Source organism: Haemaphysalis longicornis, unplaced genomic scaffold (genome assembly GCF_048455015.1).
Source record: "Haemaphysalis longicornis isolate Haplotype H1 unplaced genomic scaffold, Haemaphysalis longicornis Haplotype H1 scaffold_8, whole genome shotgun sequence".
In the NCBI taxonomy this organism is placed as follows: Eukaryota; Metazoa; Arthropoda; class Arachnida; order Ixodida; family Ixodidae; genus Haemaphysalis; species Haemaphysalis longicornis.
In genome coordinates, this window is record NW_027526445.1 from 152,146,991 (window position 1) to 152,161,107 (window position 14,117).

Genomic DNA, 14,117 nt, shown 5'->3' on the forward strand with positions numbered 1-14,117 from the left:
GCGAACAAAAACAGAACTATCTGTTACCAACTCCAGTAGGAGGCATGGTAGTACATAAAAGCAATCAGTCCTGCTGTACACACAGTCCTTCGATAATGTCTGCAGCTTGCAGAGTATCGTCCTCTGCCGTTGAGTACGATACCATCGTGCTGATTTTTGCCACCACGTCACTAGGCAAGCTATATTCATTGCATTTTTTTATGCCACCGCCAAACTATTTCTTTTTATAGTGGACTGCGCTGACGTCAGCCCAAAAGCTGACGGGGCTGAAGAGGCGCGTATGCTCAGTGGAGTGCGGACGGCGGACAACAAGGGAGGGAGGGATATAAAAAGAAAACTGATTGATTGATTGTAGGGTTTAACGCGCCGACGCAACGCAGGCTATGAGGCGCGCCGTAGTGGAGGGCTCCGGACTAATTTTGACCACCTAAGGATCTTTAACGTGCGCCGAAATCTCGCGCACACGGGCGTTTTTGCTTTTCCGCTCCACCAGAAAAGCGGCCGCCGCGGCCGGGAATCGAACCCGCGACCACGTGCTCAGCAGCGCAACGCCTTAGACACTGAGCCACCGCGGCGGGTTGTTTTACAGGTGACGTCACATATGGATTTGCTTGTTCTCGCTATACCTTATGAAGCAAGAAATTACACCATCTTCCAGTAGGGGAACCCTGAGTAGTATGCGAAGCAGCTAGGGGGTCGACTGAAGTTCCCGTTAGTTTTTAGTTCGTCATTTCCGTTGACGTTCAGCTTCGCGTGCCGTCGTTGTATCAGTAGCTTCTTGACGTAGTTTGAATGAGTGAAGGACATAAGGCGCGTTCGTAGCACACGCTCCCGTCTCGGTTTGTAGCGCAGTGGGAAGAGCGCCACGTACCTCCCGTTGCGGCCAGAGAGCCGTGGGATCGAATCCGGGCACCGCTTAACTATTTGTTTTTATATTGAACTGCGCTGACGTCGACCCAAACGCTGACGGGCTGAAGAGACGCGCATGCGCAGTACGGTGCGGACGGCGGTAAACAACGACAACGATGGAGGGAGGGACACAGCGCCGAGCATGAGATGCTTCGCATCTAAAATAACCGTTAAAATAAATTATAATCTCGGTGTAATACAAGCTCGTAAGGATAATGAATAAAACGATACACATAGGAGCGCGAGTACGCAGAAAAACACAAAGAAGGCACAAATTAACCACACAGCTTGTATCTGAAAAATCCTAAGCACGAAACCACCGCGAGTCATAATTACACGCAGTTACACCTCTCCTGGTCGACTGAGCCGCTCAGTTTTGTATTGAGTTCTACACGCGTACCACCAAATATTGAAGAGCTTCTCGGCAAGTTGTGCCCTTCAGCCCATTGTACCAGTTAATTGAGCTTGGCTTAATCAACTTCTATCCGTAGTAAATAAATACCGCAATCTTAATATTTAGTACGCGAACTCTTAACAGTGCAAAAAAATTATCACTGAGTTAGAAAAGTCTCTTAAAATGTTTCCGCATCCTTTTGATGCTAATCATCTGGACCAGAAGAAAGCAGAAGATCTCTGAGATTTTTATTGAAGTTTTACAATGAATATAAGTATCACATTGACCAGAATTTTAGAGAAAAATGGCAGCATCTCCACTCCGTGGATGATGGCTAGGGTGCGGAGTACGGGGACTCGAAATGACATCCAAGTTGCGCCCCGAGTGGCATCCGATTTGCGCCCCAACCGTCATTCGATGTGAGCCGTGAGTTGCACCTTGATTATTCCCTAAATGAAACTGCAACTCACGGCTCAAATCGAATTTCGCTTTATTTTCTCTTGATGGTGGTTTGCGCACGCATGGACGCGGACGGACATTGGGAGGTGCGCTAAGGTACTCCGCACCGTTACAGGCGAGGTACTGGCTCACGGTCGTGGCCAAATGGGAAAGACAACTGACACTTAGGGCCATATTCTCGACTGCACAAATTGCCGGCAATTCTGGCAATGTTCCGGAAGTCTTTTCTGATTGGCTTTCAATTTTGGTCACGTGCTTCCGGTTGGCAAAGTGGTTGTGTGGGCTGTCGTCATTTTGACGTTTCATGTCGTTTACCGACACCAGTTCTAAAGTTTGCCTTATTTCTCGTTACTAAAGGCGCATAATTCTTGGCGGGAAATGAAAAACCAGACTAAATGCAGCGGACATGACAACGTAAGCCTGTCTTTGCTATATAACAACAATGCTGCTTGCAATACACACCCCTTCTGTGATTGGCTGAGAAGGCGTGACGTATTTTAAACAGTTGGCGGGAACAACTACGTCATGCATTGGCAACTTCAGCCTGCGTAAAAGTGACGTAATGCTACGTAACAGCATAAAAATGGCGGTTGTTTTTGTCGCAAAATACAAGCAAAATATGGCAAAAAATTGCCCCGGCTTACGGCGCCGCGAAACGTGCGGGAATTTGCAGCAGGCGCAGTTTCGCATGCGCACTGTTTAAAGCATGTTTCGTACCGAAACAAATTATAGTTTCAACTGCTTCCATGTCAGCGATCATAGAGCATACAAATAACGTGCAGTATTTTGCTTTTATGTTTGGCAATAAAATAAAAATTATTTGTTTGGCGTAACCGCAGCATAAGAGGGCCGTACAAGCCTCTCCATGACAAAGAGAACCCAATGCATGGCATTTGTCCATACTCGTCCTAGTAAGCTGTTGGGTCACATGATCAAACTCAACAGAAAAAATAACAAAGAAAAGTGACTATTTGGTTCATTACAGCGCTGATTGAAGTCCCGCTTGACGAATGAGTGAATCGGCGACATCGGTGCGCTCCGCGGTTATCAGGCGTAGCGCTCCGCTGCTTTTATGTGTCATAGAAGCGATGGTCGCGGCCGTCTTTTTCTGTGATCACGCCATAAATTTGTAACATAGCAGCAGACGATGGCGTGGCGGCGGTGGCGGCAGGAAAGGTGATAACGCAACAAAGCTTGCATTGAAGCAGAGAGCCCAGCTATGTTACTAAAACAGATTGAAAGAAATAAATAGATATGGTAAAAAATTGTGTGATGCTCTTTAGCTCGACATCCGCCTTTCGCTATCTTTTGGATCAACGTTACTCGATCGCCTTGTGGTGTTGACGCCAAATTTGACCTCCAGAAATGTGTTTTTCTTGTCAGCCTCAGCTTCCGTCTTAATTTTATAGTACATGCCAAGTGTTTTTAAATATTTCTTGCACGATATTTGATACCTTGGTAGCGATCTTTATGAGTGACTCATCAAATTACTCTGCATGTCGCCATAGCTATAGGTGCAGCACGTCACTGATTGCTTACGTCGTGTTTACGCAAACAAACATGGGCGAATTGCCGGCAATTTGTGCAGTCGAGAATAGGGCCCTTACTCTGGCTGGTCTACCAGACACAGGCTCGAATCCTGCCGGTGCCTGTGTGATTTTTTGCGGTTGTTTCAGCGACGGAAAGTTGGACGAGGACTAACATTTAACTGCGAAGTTTCCTAGAGAGCTGTACATCACATTTCCCTACGCGGTGGATTTCAAAAATGTCTCATGTAACTAATGCTCTGTACAGCGTCTCCTGTCGTGAAAATTCCCACAATATTCTACAGCGCGAGCCGCACAGGCCACGCGCTCTTCAACGACGCAACGCCGCAGCGAATACCAAAATTTCCAACGCGACTACATCCCGACGCTCCGACTTAACCCTGACGCGACCCCTAAAACGACAACAGCTAGCCAATTTCGCGACGTGACAAACCCAAAATAAAAAAATCCCGGGCCATCTCCACTGACGTGAAACCTGGGGAGGGGCGAAGCAAGCAGTATATATATAAGTGTATTCTAGGCGCCGTGGCGTTTTTGCCCACGGAGATGAAGCCGTTGGGGGTAGAGGCATTCGCCCTGCGGTGGGCCTGAGCATGATGATGATGATGATGACAATGATAAAACTCCGTGTATTCCTGTTCAGTGCCATGTATACCCGAATGCTAGGCTTACATTTTTCCAGGGCCAATTTAAGGGGCTGTGTACGAAAAGATATATCAAGGCCCTATGTCCGTTAATTACTAGCTTTCTCTCGCGCTACGCAAATTTGACACATCGAGGGGTACAGACGGGGTTTTACGTTGAATATGCATACAAATGACTAAAAAAATTACCGCCTCGATCAGTGTTTTCTCTTCTCGACGAGTGACTGCACTTGGCAAAAATACAAAACGAAATGCGAATGCTTCACGGTCAAAAAGGATAAGGAGCACGCGTAATTATCGGCGCTCTTGTAGAGATAACGGTGTTCTGTGGAGATTATTCGATCAATAGGCAGGCTGTATCTTGGTGCGGCGAACGTTCGATGCGCCTTCCTTTCGTGGTGGCTGGGACTGAGCGGTAACTCCGCGTTGTCGTTGCGACACCAGACACCGCGTGATCGAGTAACGTCGCTCGCCTGTCGCAGCGGCGAAGGGGCTACAGTGGCGCCTCCAGACGAGACCGTGTACTGCTTATCAGGCATGCATTTCCCCATACGATCCCTCCTCTCCATCCAGTTCTCTCTCCTGCAGCTGTCACGCCCTTTCGTCAGCGCTCCACGAAGACGAGAATAAAAAAAAAAAGAAAAAAAGAACGAATGGCTCGTGCAGGATACTCGTCACGGCACGCGCATTCCGGTTATGAAAGCCTGCCACGCTGGTTTCCTTGCTCGGGCGCTGCGCTGCGACCTCGCTGTCCGTGACAGTTGCCCCTACCACACTTCGAGTATTTCACAGGCCGCTTGGAAGGGTGAAAGATCCTTAGCAAAATAGCGAAACGTACATCGTCGAAGCATATCAACAAATCCCCGTCGAGCCTGCCGATAGTCCGAAGACGGCCTTTATTAAACCCTCCTACGATGGGCCGTGTACCGTGCACCAAACAAGACGTTAAAGTCCGCCACCATCCTGTTGAATGGCCGTGAAGGAGACGTCTCGTTACAGCGTCGCAAACCGGCCTACCTCGAGGCGCCACCCAACGAACTCCATTCAGAAGTCACATACATAACCTCTCATCAGCCTACCTCCAAGACTAACACACTTCTAATTGATTGTAGGGTTTAACGCGCCGACTCAGCGCATGCGATGAGGCGCACCGTAGTGGCGGGCTCCGGATTAATTTCGACCACCTGGGGATCTTTAACGTGCACCGAAATCTCGTGAAAACGGGCGTTTTTGCTTTTCGCCTCCATCAGAAAAGCGGCTGCCGTGGCTGAGAATCGAACCCGCCACTTTGGGCTCAGCAGGGCAGCGCCTTAGCCACTGAGCCATCGCGGTGGGTCTTCTGGTATACCGACAGAACAGCACGCGACGAAAGGGCACGCGACAGAAGAGCACCGCCATAACAGGACGTCGTCAAAAGAGCACGCGACAAAACAGCACGCGACAGAACAGCAGAGCGTCAGAAGGGCACAGCGTCAAAAGCGCACACGACAGAAAAGCAAAGCGACAAAAGCGCACACGGCAAAAGCGCACACGACAAAATAGCACGGCGACAAAACAGCACACGACAAAACAGCACACTGCAAGGGCACAGCCCTGAAACAGTTGGGTGGGGTGGCGTAGCTAGGTAGTCTGACGTAGTGCACTGGCGGGGCAGGCTCGGGCCGGGTAGCACTCATTTTCTCGGGCCCGGGCCGGGCTCGGGCTTGAACTAAAATGTTGGGGCCGTGCCAGCCCGAGCCGCCCTGGCCATCCCTCAGGCCCAGCAATCCTGTGCCGCAAATTATAAATTGTTGACAACAAAAATATTTTTGTTGATGTTTCAAGTTAAGTGAGAACAAGAAGAAGCGAAGTGTAAATTCATTACGGCGCTGTTAAAAGACATGATAAAAGGCGATTCCGCTTAGAAAGCCTTTACATCAATAAAAAAATATCTGGGACCCATCAGCATAGTGGGAGAGAGTGGGCCAGAAAACGATGGCACTCTAGCCACACAGTACAACACGATTGTATTTTCCCTTTTCTTTTCAAACAAACACAAACAGAACAAACGTGACCTGTACTTTGGACTATGTGCAGAGTTTGAAGGACCAATTTTTGAAGGAGAGCCCATGATTTCTTCCGAGAAGAATTTCTTCAAACCCATGAAAAGAGGCAAAAAAGAACAGAAGTGCCAATAAAATATTGCTGCCAACGTAACTAGAGGAAAATACTAAAATGAAGTGGTGAAACCGGACGCATTGTCAGCTCAAATTTCAGCAAGTAATGGAACAGCGAAAGCTGCAGTATCTGCTGAGGAATTTTAATATTGCAAAAAAATTATCCACTTGCTCCTAATCATTTAAAGTATCCTCGGTGTCTCTTTATTTCGAAGACTCGCAAACGAAGTGGCAATTGGAGTTCATGACTACTAAAAGAACAGTTTCTAAGTGAGGATATTGAAGTTGTACAAAGTTCGGTCCAAGTTTAATGGAAATTTAAATCCACATTAGTCGTATTCGCTTTGTGCTTGCGCTTTTTAAGCTAACAGCACACTTCTTCGAGTTCATGTTTATAGCCTGTCGGACTAGGGAGGGCATTTAACAAGTCTGGCGGGCTCGGGCTTAATTTATCACATTCTGCCGGGCTCGGGTCTGGCCCCTGACCTACCCCCTCTGCCCTTCCCCTCCCCTGAGCACTGGGAGAGAGCACTGTCCAGCTCGGACCCTGATGACCAGCTTTGGCTGGTGAAGAGAGCCCAAGAAGCCGGACGGTCTCAAGGGGTCCTGGAATAAGGACTCTTCCCCAAGGCGAACTTCTTCATAGGGACGTTTATTCCTCCTCCTCCTCCTCCTCCTCGGGCCCTCATTTTAGAAGTTCGCCGGGCCAGGGCCGTGTGTCTATCGCGCAGGTTCGGGCCGGGCCTAGAAATTGCGGCCCGGGTAGTTCTCTAGTTAGGGCACAGCTCGGGCCCGGGACGGTCCAAAAGGACGTGCCCAGCCCGGCCCACGAGCCGTGCTCGGGCCGGGCAGCGCGCATTGTCTCGGGCCCGGGCGAGGCTTGGGCTTGAACAAAAACACTTTTTGGGCCGAGCCGGACCGGGCAGACCCTGAATACCGGCAGTCGTGGGCCGCAAATTGAGAATGTTGACAACTGAAAATTCGGCTCATTGATCATTTGGGTGAAATGAAAACAAAAAAATTGGCCGAGTATCTGCTCCTTTCGTTGCAAATGCCGTCAAAAGACGATAGTCTTTATCGGCTTTTGTGATGTAAATGCCTCCCTTCACTTTCCCGCTCACATCTCATGTTGTTCCTCTTGCGTCGCGCTCCTCCCAAGGTAAAGACGCCAAAGGTTTGCTTAAATCATTTTAAATTTCCCGCGTTCCACTGCTCCAAACCGGGTGTCTCGATGCGAACGCTGCCGTACGGCGAAGACGCGCGTTAATCGAGGCGCCCTACTTCAACGTTTATAGAACCGCGTTTCCCTGCTCCACGTGCGTTGGAAGCAGAACGTGGAACCTATCTAGTGGAACCTTGCGTAACTCATGGCCTTTTTGTTCCTCCATGGCGTAACTGTTGCCGGTTGATTTCTTAAAATGGCGCCAGAAGCTATAGTGGCGCGGGCAACAGCAGGCGACGGCGGAGTGAATTCTTTTTCTGCAGTTGATGAAGTATTTAATTTCGCAAATTCAAGCATGCTTGATTTTTTTATAAAGGAACACTGCAATATCACTTCTGTATTGATTTGTTGTTTCATATCGACGTAATGTCTTGTTCTTCTTCAACAATGTTGACAAGTATGAACATTACACCGGACATAGACGGGTAGATTTAGCTGTGACTATATAAGATTATTGCGCAGGCATTGTTTTGCTTTGGCCGGGTGGCTGAATCGAGTCACAGACAGACAGACGGACAGACATACAGACATACATACAGACCAAAATTTCTGGGTTTAAGTAGCCCAAGAAAGACTATCGTCTTTAAAAAAGCGAAGTGCTGTCAGTCTGTCACCGTGGCGATGCTAAAAAAATTACAAAATGACGTATTGCACTCAGAAAGCATTCAAGCCAACAAAAGAAAACGTATGGGCTTCATCAGCATAGTGGGAGAGAACGGGTCAGAAAACGAGAACACTCTGGTAGTAGAGTACATGATCGTCTCTTTCCTCTGTTTTTCAAACTAAAAAAAAGAAGAAATATGACCTGGACATTGCACTTTGTGCAGAGCATAACACCAAAGATTAGCTGTACCCTTGTGTCTTTCTTAAAGCTTTTTATACAAATACCTTTTTGCCCATAAAGCGACTTTTTGAGTAGAAAACTTTGTGAGCATGGTAGGAACTTAGGTTGGATAGACACCTGGTGCAAACCGACAACTAGCCTTGTCAAATTAAATTGAGAGAAGTACAAGTTAAACTAGCTCTCAGCAGACTGTGCTGGCGTCAAAAACAAGTAGGCAAGGAGTTCTTGGGGAACGAATTGAATGAAATAACGAAACGTGGTATATCTGTCCAAGAAATGCATAAATAAAAATATCCACTTTTACCGGCACCATTTAAGCAATCCTCATTGTGCTTTAAGTTCGGAGACTGTCGCAAATGCAGCGCCTGTTTTACCAATATTTTCCGTAAAGATACATTTTTTAGGTCAAGATATTTATATTGTACAGATATAGGTCTAAGTATTGAACAAGTGTAAATTCAATATACTACTTCTAAGCCTATTTTAGGCTAAAAAGACCAAAATTTGAGGGCTCATGTTTGGAGTCTGGCAGACTCGGGCTGAGCTTAAAAGACAGTACGCGGGCTCGGGTTTCTTTTAATAAATGCTGTCGGGCTCGGGCCGGGCTCCGGCTTTTCTCTTAATGTTTTGTCGGGCTCGGGCCTGGCCCTGGCCGTGTCTCTACCAGGCGGGGTCGGGCCGGGCTTAGAAATTCCGGCCCCAACACTGCTCTAGCCTCTGTCATCCAACGATTGCTGCCCTCTCCCACTCGACCCGCCAATTACGCGGTCGTTTGAGGCACGCGTTCGCTCCATTTGTTTTTTTTTGTGTTTTTTTTTCAACACTTGAAATCACGGGTATGACAAGGGCACGCGCGCCGGCTCAAACAGCGGCCGTGTTGATTTTCTCGCACCACAGGCCGGTCGCGGAAAAAATGGTCCCGGAACAAATGGTCCCGGAACAAATGGCCCCGGAACAAATGGCCCCGGAACTCAAGGTCCGGGAACAAATAGTCGAGGAACAAATGGTCCAAACTTCAAAGTAGGAAAAATGGTCCCACCACTACTGCACCTATGCATGAGCGCCTCCATGAGAGAAGGAGAGAGGGGGTCAGTGTATTTGTATTTATATGTCTGTATTTGTGCACAATGTATTTTGCATCTGTCTATATACAGAGTGATCAAAGTTAAGTCGACATTTATTTTTAAAATTAGATGCTTAGATATGCGTGAAGACCACCGCTACAGTTGGGTTATGCACCAAGGGGGACACACAGTGAGGTGGTAACTATAGATGTCCGTGGCTTAATTAACTTAAATTGTTAATTACTCTTTTGCGGCTACAGTTAGCAGGCATGTTTGTATTTAAAGTTTAGAGGCAATCGCGTGTCCACGAAGTTCCATTTGACAAAATTCTTTTAGCGCATTCGTACTCTGAGATGTCGAACCGTGAAGTTTAATTGCCGTTCGCATGATTACTCATGCAAGACAGTGAAGACCAGCGCAAAGCTCCTCCATTTTGTGACGCGCCTGCTGTGTACGGTGTTTAGTTCGACAACGAGGAGGCATAAGAAAAAGTGATAACTGGCACCGTCTTGGCTGGCGTTATCGCAATCTGCAGTACTCAGAACCGCAACCGAAACAGATCAAAGGGGAGGAGCTTTGCGCCGGTCGTCACTGTCTGGCATGCGTAATCATGCGAACGGTAATTAAACTTCGCAGTTCGATATCTCGGAGTACGGATGCGCTAGAAGAATTCTGCCAAATGAAACTACATGGAACTTCTCAATACAAACATGCCTGCTTACTGCAGCCACAAAAAAGTAATTATTCAATTTTAGTTAATTAAGCCACCGACATTAGAATTTAGCACCTCATTCTGTGTCCCCCTGGACGCATAACATCACTGTAGAGGTTGTCTTCACGTAAAATTAAATGGCTAATTAAAAAGAAACCTGTCGACTTAACTTTGATCACCCTGTATAATATATTTGCTAAGACTGAATTTACTTGAGTTAAATGCTGCATACAACTTTGTCGTCGTACGTGTATGTTCTCCCGTGCTTCCATTGCTTTGTTCTTCTGTTTATTAAAGCTATTAAGCGAATGCCACTTGAGGCTATGCGGGGAGCCTATTTAGAGTGGCAGTATTATTTAGGTTATGTGAAGTATCGAAAATGTGAGTGGGCCGGTGCTGCTGATTATCATACAATATAGAACTGTACGCTCGCCGATTTATCGCTATTTCAAAAAAGAGTTTTACACGATGAATGGTATATTTCGTTAGCTAAGGTGCGTTACGGCGCTCTTCACCTGAAAGGCTTGGATATCTGCAGTTCGTATCACGCGAAGCGGCGCTAATAAAGATATTAGACCTTGATAAGTTGGCAGCTTGCCGCTTAGATACTTTTATTTTTCTCTAAAAATATACAATGTAGCTATTAATACGCATCGTTTCTTGCTGCAAGGTTTAGAAGACTGCAACTAACATGATTTGTTAATTTTGCCGGCGTGTTGCGGGAGCGTAACATTTGCTAAGGCCAGCAGGTGAGCTCATCGAAACTGGTCACCCACCATCAACAAACTCCATTGTTCGGAATTGCATTTGAGCACAAATATATGCAGTTTATTTCCGCAAATACGAAAACATGTTTTCGCTCGTCTTTCTGACGGCTTTACTTCCCAGAAATTGCGAGAACCAAAGACAGTCACTTGTCATGGTTCAATGAAACGCCAACGATCGATGAAAGTTGATGCACCACGCCGCCAAACTTGCCTTTTTGGGACGCCCCTTGAAAGATCAAACAGGAAGGAGCGGGCGGGGGGGAGTGTAGGTGGTTCGCTTCGGTAGAATATTTCTTTTGCTTGAGCTGGCCCTCGTTGTCCTCTTTAGAAGAAGTTTGTCATGGTGCTGAATGTCGTGATAGCCACGTTGGACCAGCGGCCCAGCCGATGGTGCGCGATGTAGTCGTAATCAGGCGTGCATATGTCTCGGAACTCAGCCTGTCACCAACCTCTCTTACTCGCGGCGGTTCCTCGCGACCGGTGCGCCTTCCTAGAGCACTTCCGGACTCAAAAACTGCCTTCCTGGGTGAGAAAGGAACGTGGAGTCTGGCCGTGACTGGACGTAGTTGCTGTTTGTGTAGTTGCTGTGACAACAAAAACCTCGGAGAGGGGTGGGAAGAACTAGCGAAAATATATAATTAGCGGATGTAATGGTTTAATAGTTATGATAGCGTAAATAGAAATTAATTGTAGGGCGGAATTTTTATAAATACAAAATAAATAAAAATAAATAAATAATACCAAAGAAATACAAAAGTAAAAAATATTACAAACAACTAAAGAAATAAAAATGTATTTTCAAACATCTACAACAAAGAATGAAATGAAAACCCGGAAAATCACGGCGGAAGCACAAATAAAAAATAACAAGAAACAGGCCAACTGTGTTAAGCCATGCATTTGCATTTGCGCAAAAATGCATACTAAAATGAAGCGATGGCTTACTGACAGTTTTTGTTACAGAAGGCAATACACCACTTCAGCAAGATGCAACAAATTTAAACAAAGAGTGAACGTAAGGTTTTGTGGAATCATTTTGCCCGATGAGGTGCCCGGGACCATTTGTTCCGGGGCCATAAGATCCGGGACCATAAGTTTCATATAGGGACCATAAGTTTTTACGGCAAGCAAATCAGCTAAGGCATTTGGGCGGTGTTCACTACGGTATAATGCATTCCTAATGATATTTGCTAAAAATAAAAGGCACTCTACCTTTACAAAGAAAGCAGCTTTACAAAAATTCACTTGCCCCCAAAAATGCAGAAAATCTGATGAAAAGTTTTCCGTGAACTGCGTTGTCAGGATAAACTGAATTTTCAAACACTGTTGCCCCAAGATTTTTCTTCAGACAAGCCCGCGATATTGTCGTGGAGGAAGAACGGACCTTTTTGAAAGCACGTGCACGCATTGTACGTCCCCGCGCACGCCCTGTAGTACCCCTTTGTTGCTGTTGTGTCGGGGGGGAGAGTTAGACCATTGTATAGTCCCGCGCAGGGATGGCACTGCCCCTTTGTTCTTCTTGGGTGCAACAAAAGCCGACCCCCCACTCGTTTTCACTGAGGAGAGGGCGCAGTCGAAGTTACACGGACGGGGGCAAATGCTAACGTGTGTATTTGAGAGGAGGGATTGTGACCACGAGTGCAAATAGCGCGGTTCTTTTGAAAGGGGGTTTCTTAGACTGCGAAGGGCGTTCGGGTTGTTTCGTGATTCACCCACCGCAGTGTCCGTGCACCGTGCACCGAAATGTCCGCACCGAAACGTCCTGCACCGACATGTCCGCCTACACCGAAATGTCCGGATACCGGCTGGAGGACCCCCTTCTTGCTTGTTTTTCCAGTCATTTTCATCACTTTAATTAGCGGGCACGACATTCCCATGTTCGCCAGCTAAAGCTGCGGCTGTGTCATTCGCGTTCATATCATTCGCGTTCTTTTTTGTGTGTGTGTGTGGATTCCGTGACCCCCGATGGGGACACTGGGACTTGTTGCGGCTGCACCGACGATGCAGACGAGATTGAACTCTTCGGCTCATTATATCATGATTGCTTGTGCCATCACTAGATTATTACAACTTTGTTTGCGTTGGGACACTGGGACTCGTTGCGGCTGCACCGACGATGTAGACGAGGTTGAACTCTACGGCTCATTGCCCAGTTAGGCATTCCATAAAATTCGTGCCCTTCTGTCGCTGTGCTGTTTTGACGCTGTGCTGTTTTGTCCGTGTGCTCTTCAGTCGCGTGCGCTTTTGACGCCGTGCTGTTTTGTCGCGTGCCCTTTTGACGCCATGCTGTTATGTCGGTGCTCTTCTGTCTCGTGCCCTTTCGTCGTGCGCTGTTTTGACGGCGCCCAATCATCGTCGTGTCTAATTTCGTTTTTAGGCAATCCTGGGCGTATTTGTTGCTCCTGGCCCCTCACAGTAGTGCTAGTATTCGCTAAAGTAGCTCATTTTTCCGACCGATTTTTCAGTAAAAGTACAAAAACGATGACTTATCAGCTTAGCGACTTCGTCACACCAAGGTTAACCACCGCAACGTTTTCGTCACATAGAGCTCGCAAAGACATGGGCTCCATGGGGGCGGCAATGGGGAATTGAAAAAAATTGTTAAATACAGAATTCCTTACATGGAGGTTCGCCGCATCCAGGTTTAACTGTGTTGCACCATGTTCAACCGTATTTGAAGATGACGCAAATAGTTTGACACAGCTGTGCTCGTGCCACGATGGCTACTAAATCCATCTCATCACCTACCGTGGTTCGTGCTGCCTTCAACCTGCCGTCACGTGACATTTTGGTGGAGCATGCTGGTTCATCCCCATCCTGGCCCCAGCTTCCCGCTGTCTCGGCCTGGATGCGATCATCAAGGGTACGTCGTCTGTCCCCCCCCCCCCTGGGTTATACCAACAACTACTACATGCTACACAATGCAAAAAAAAAAAACGTGGTTTATTCTTCTGTCATAGGAATCGGTAAAACACGAAAGTGAAATGTGCAGCGAAATCTGCAGCTGAACATGATTTGCGGGTCGGCGGCTGTCTTGTGGGTGTGCTTGGTGAGCGACGTCCTGCTGGCGGGTCGCTTCGGCAAAACAACAACCCGAAGTATAACGTACGCTGTAGTACTAAAGGTCGCTTCCCCGTGAGAAGGCCCTGTGTGTGCTGGTGCACCCTTTACAGGCCGCCTGCTTCATTGTACTGGCGTAATTTCCGTGACGAATTTGACGTCGGAGAAATCTTTGTGTATGCCGGAATAAAACGCTTTCGTGTTAAAAATCCTTGATGCTTGCACCAGCCCTGACACCCTTCGCGTTAGAGCACATGGGCCGCTGCTGTGGCAAGTACACACGTGTATACGCAGACGGATCAGCACCACCTGAATGACTGCAGGCCATCACTGTCTGGA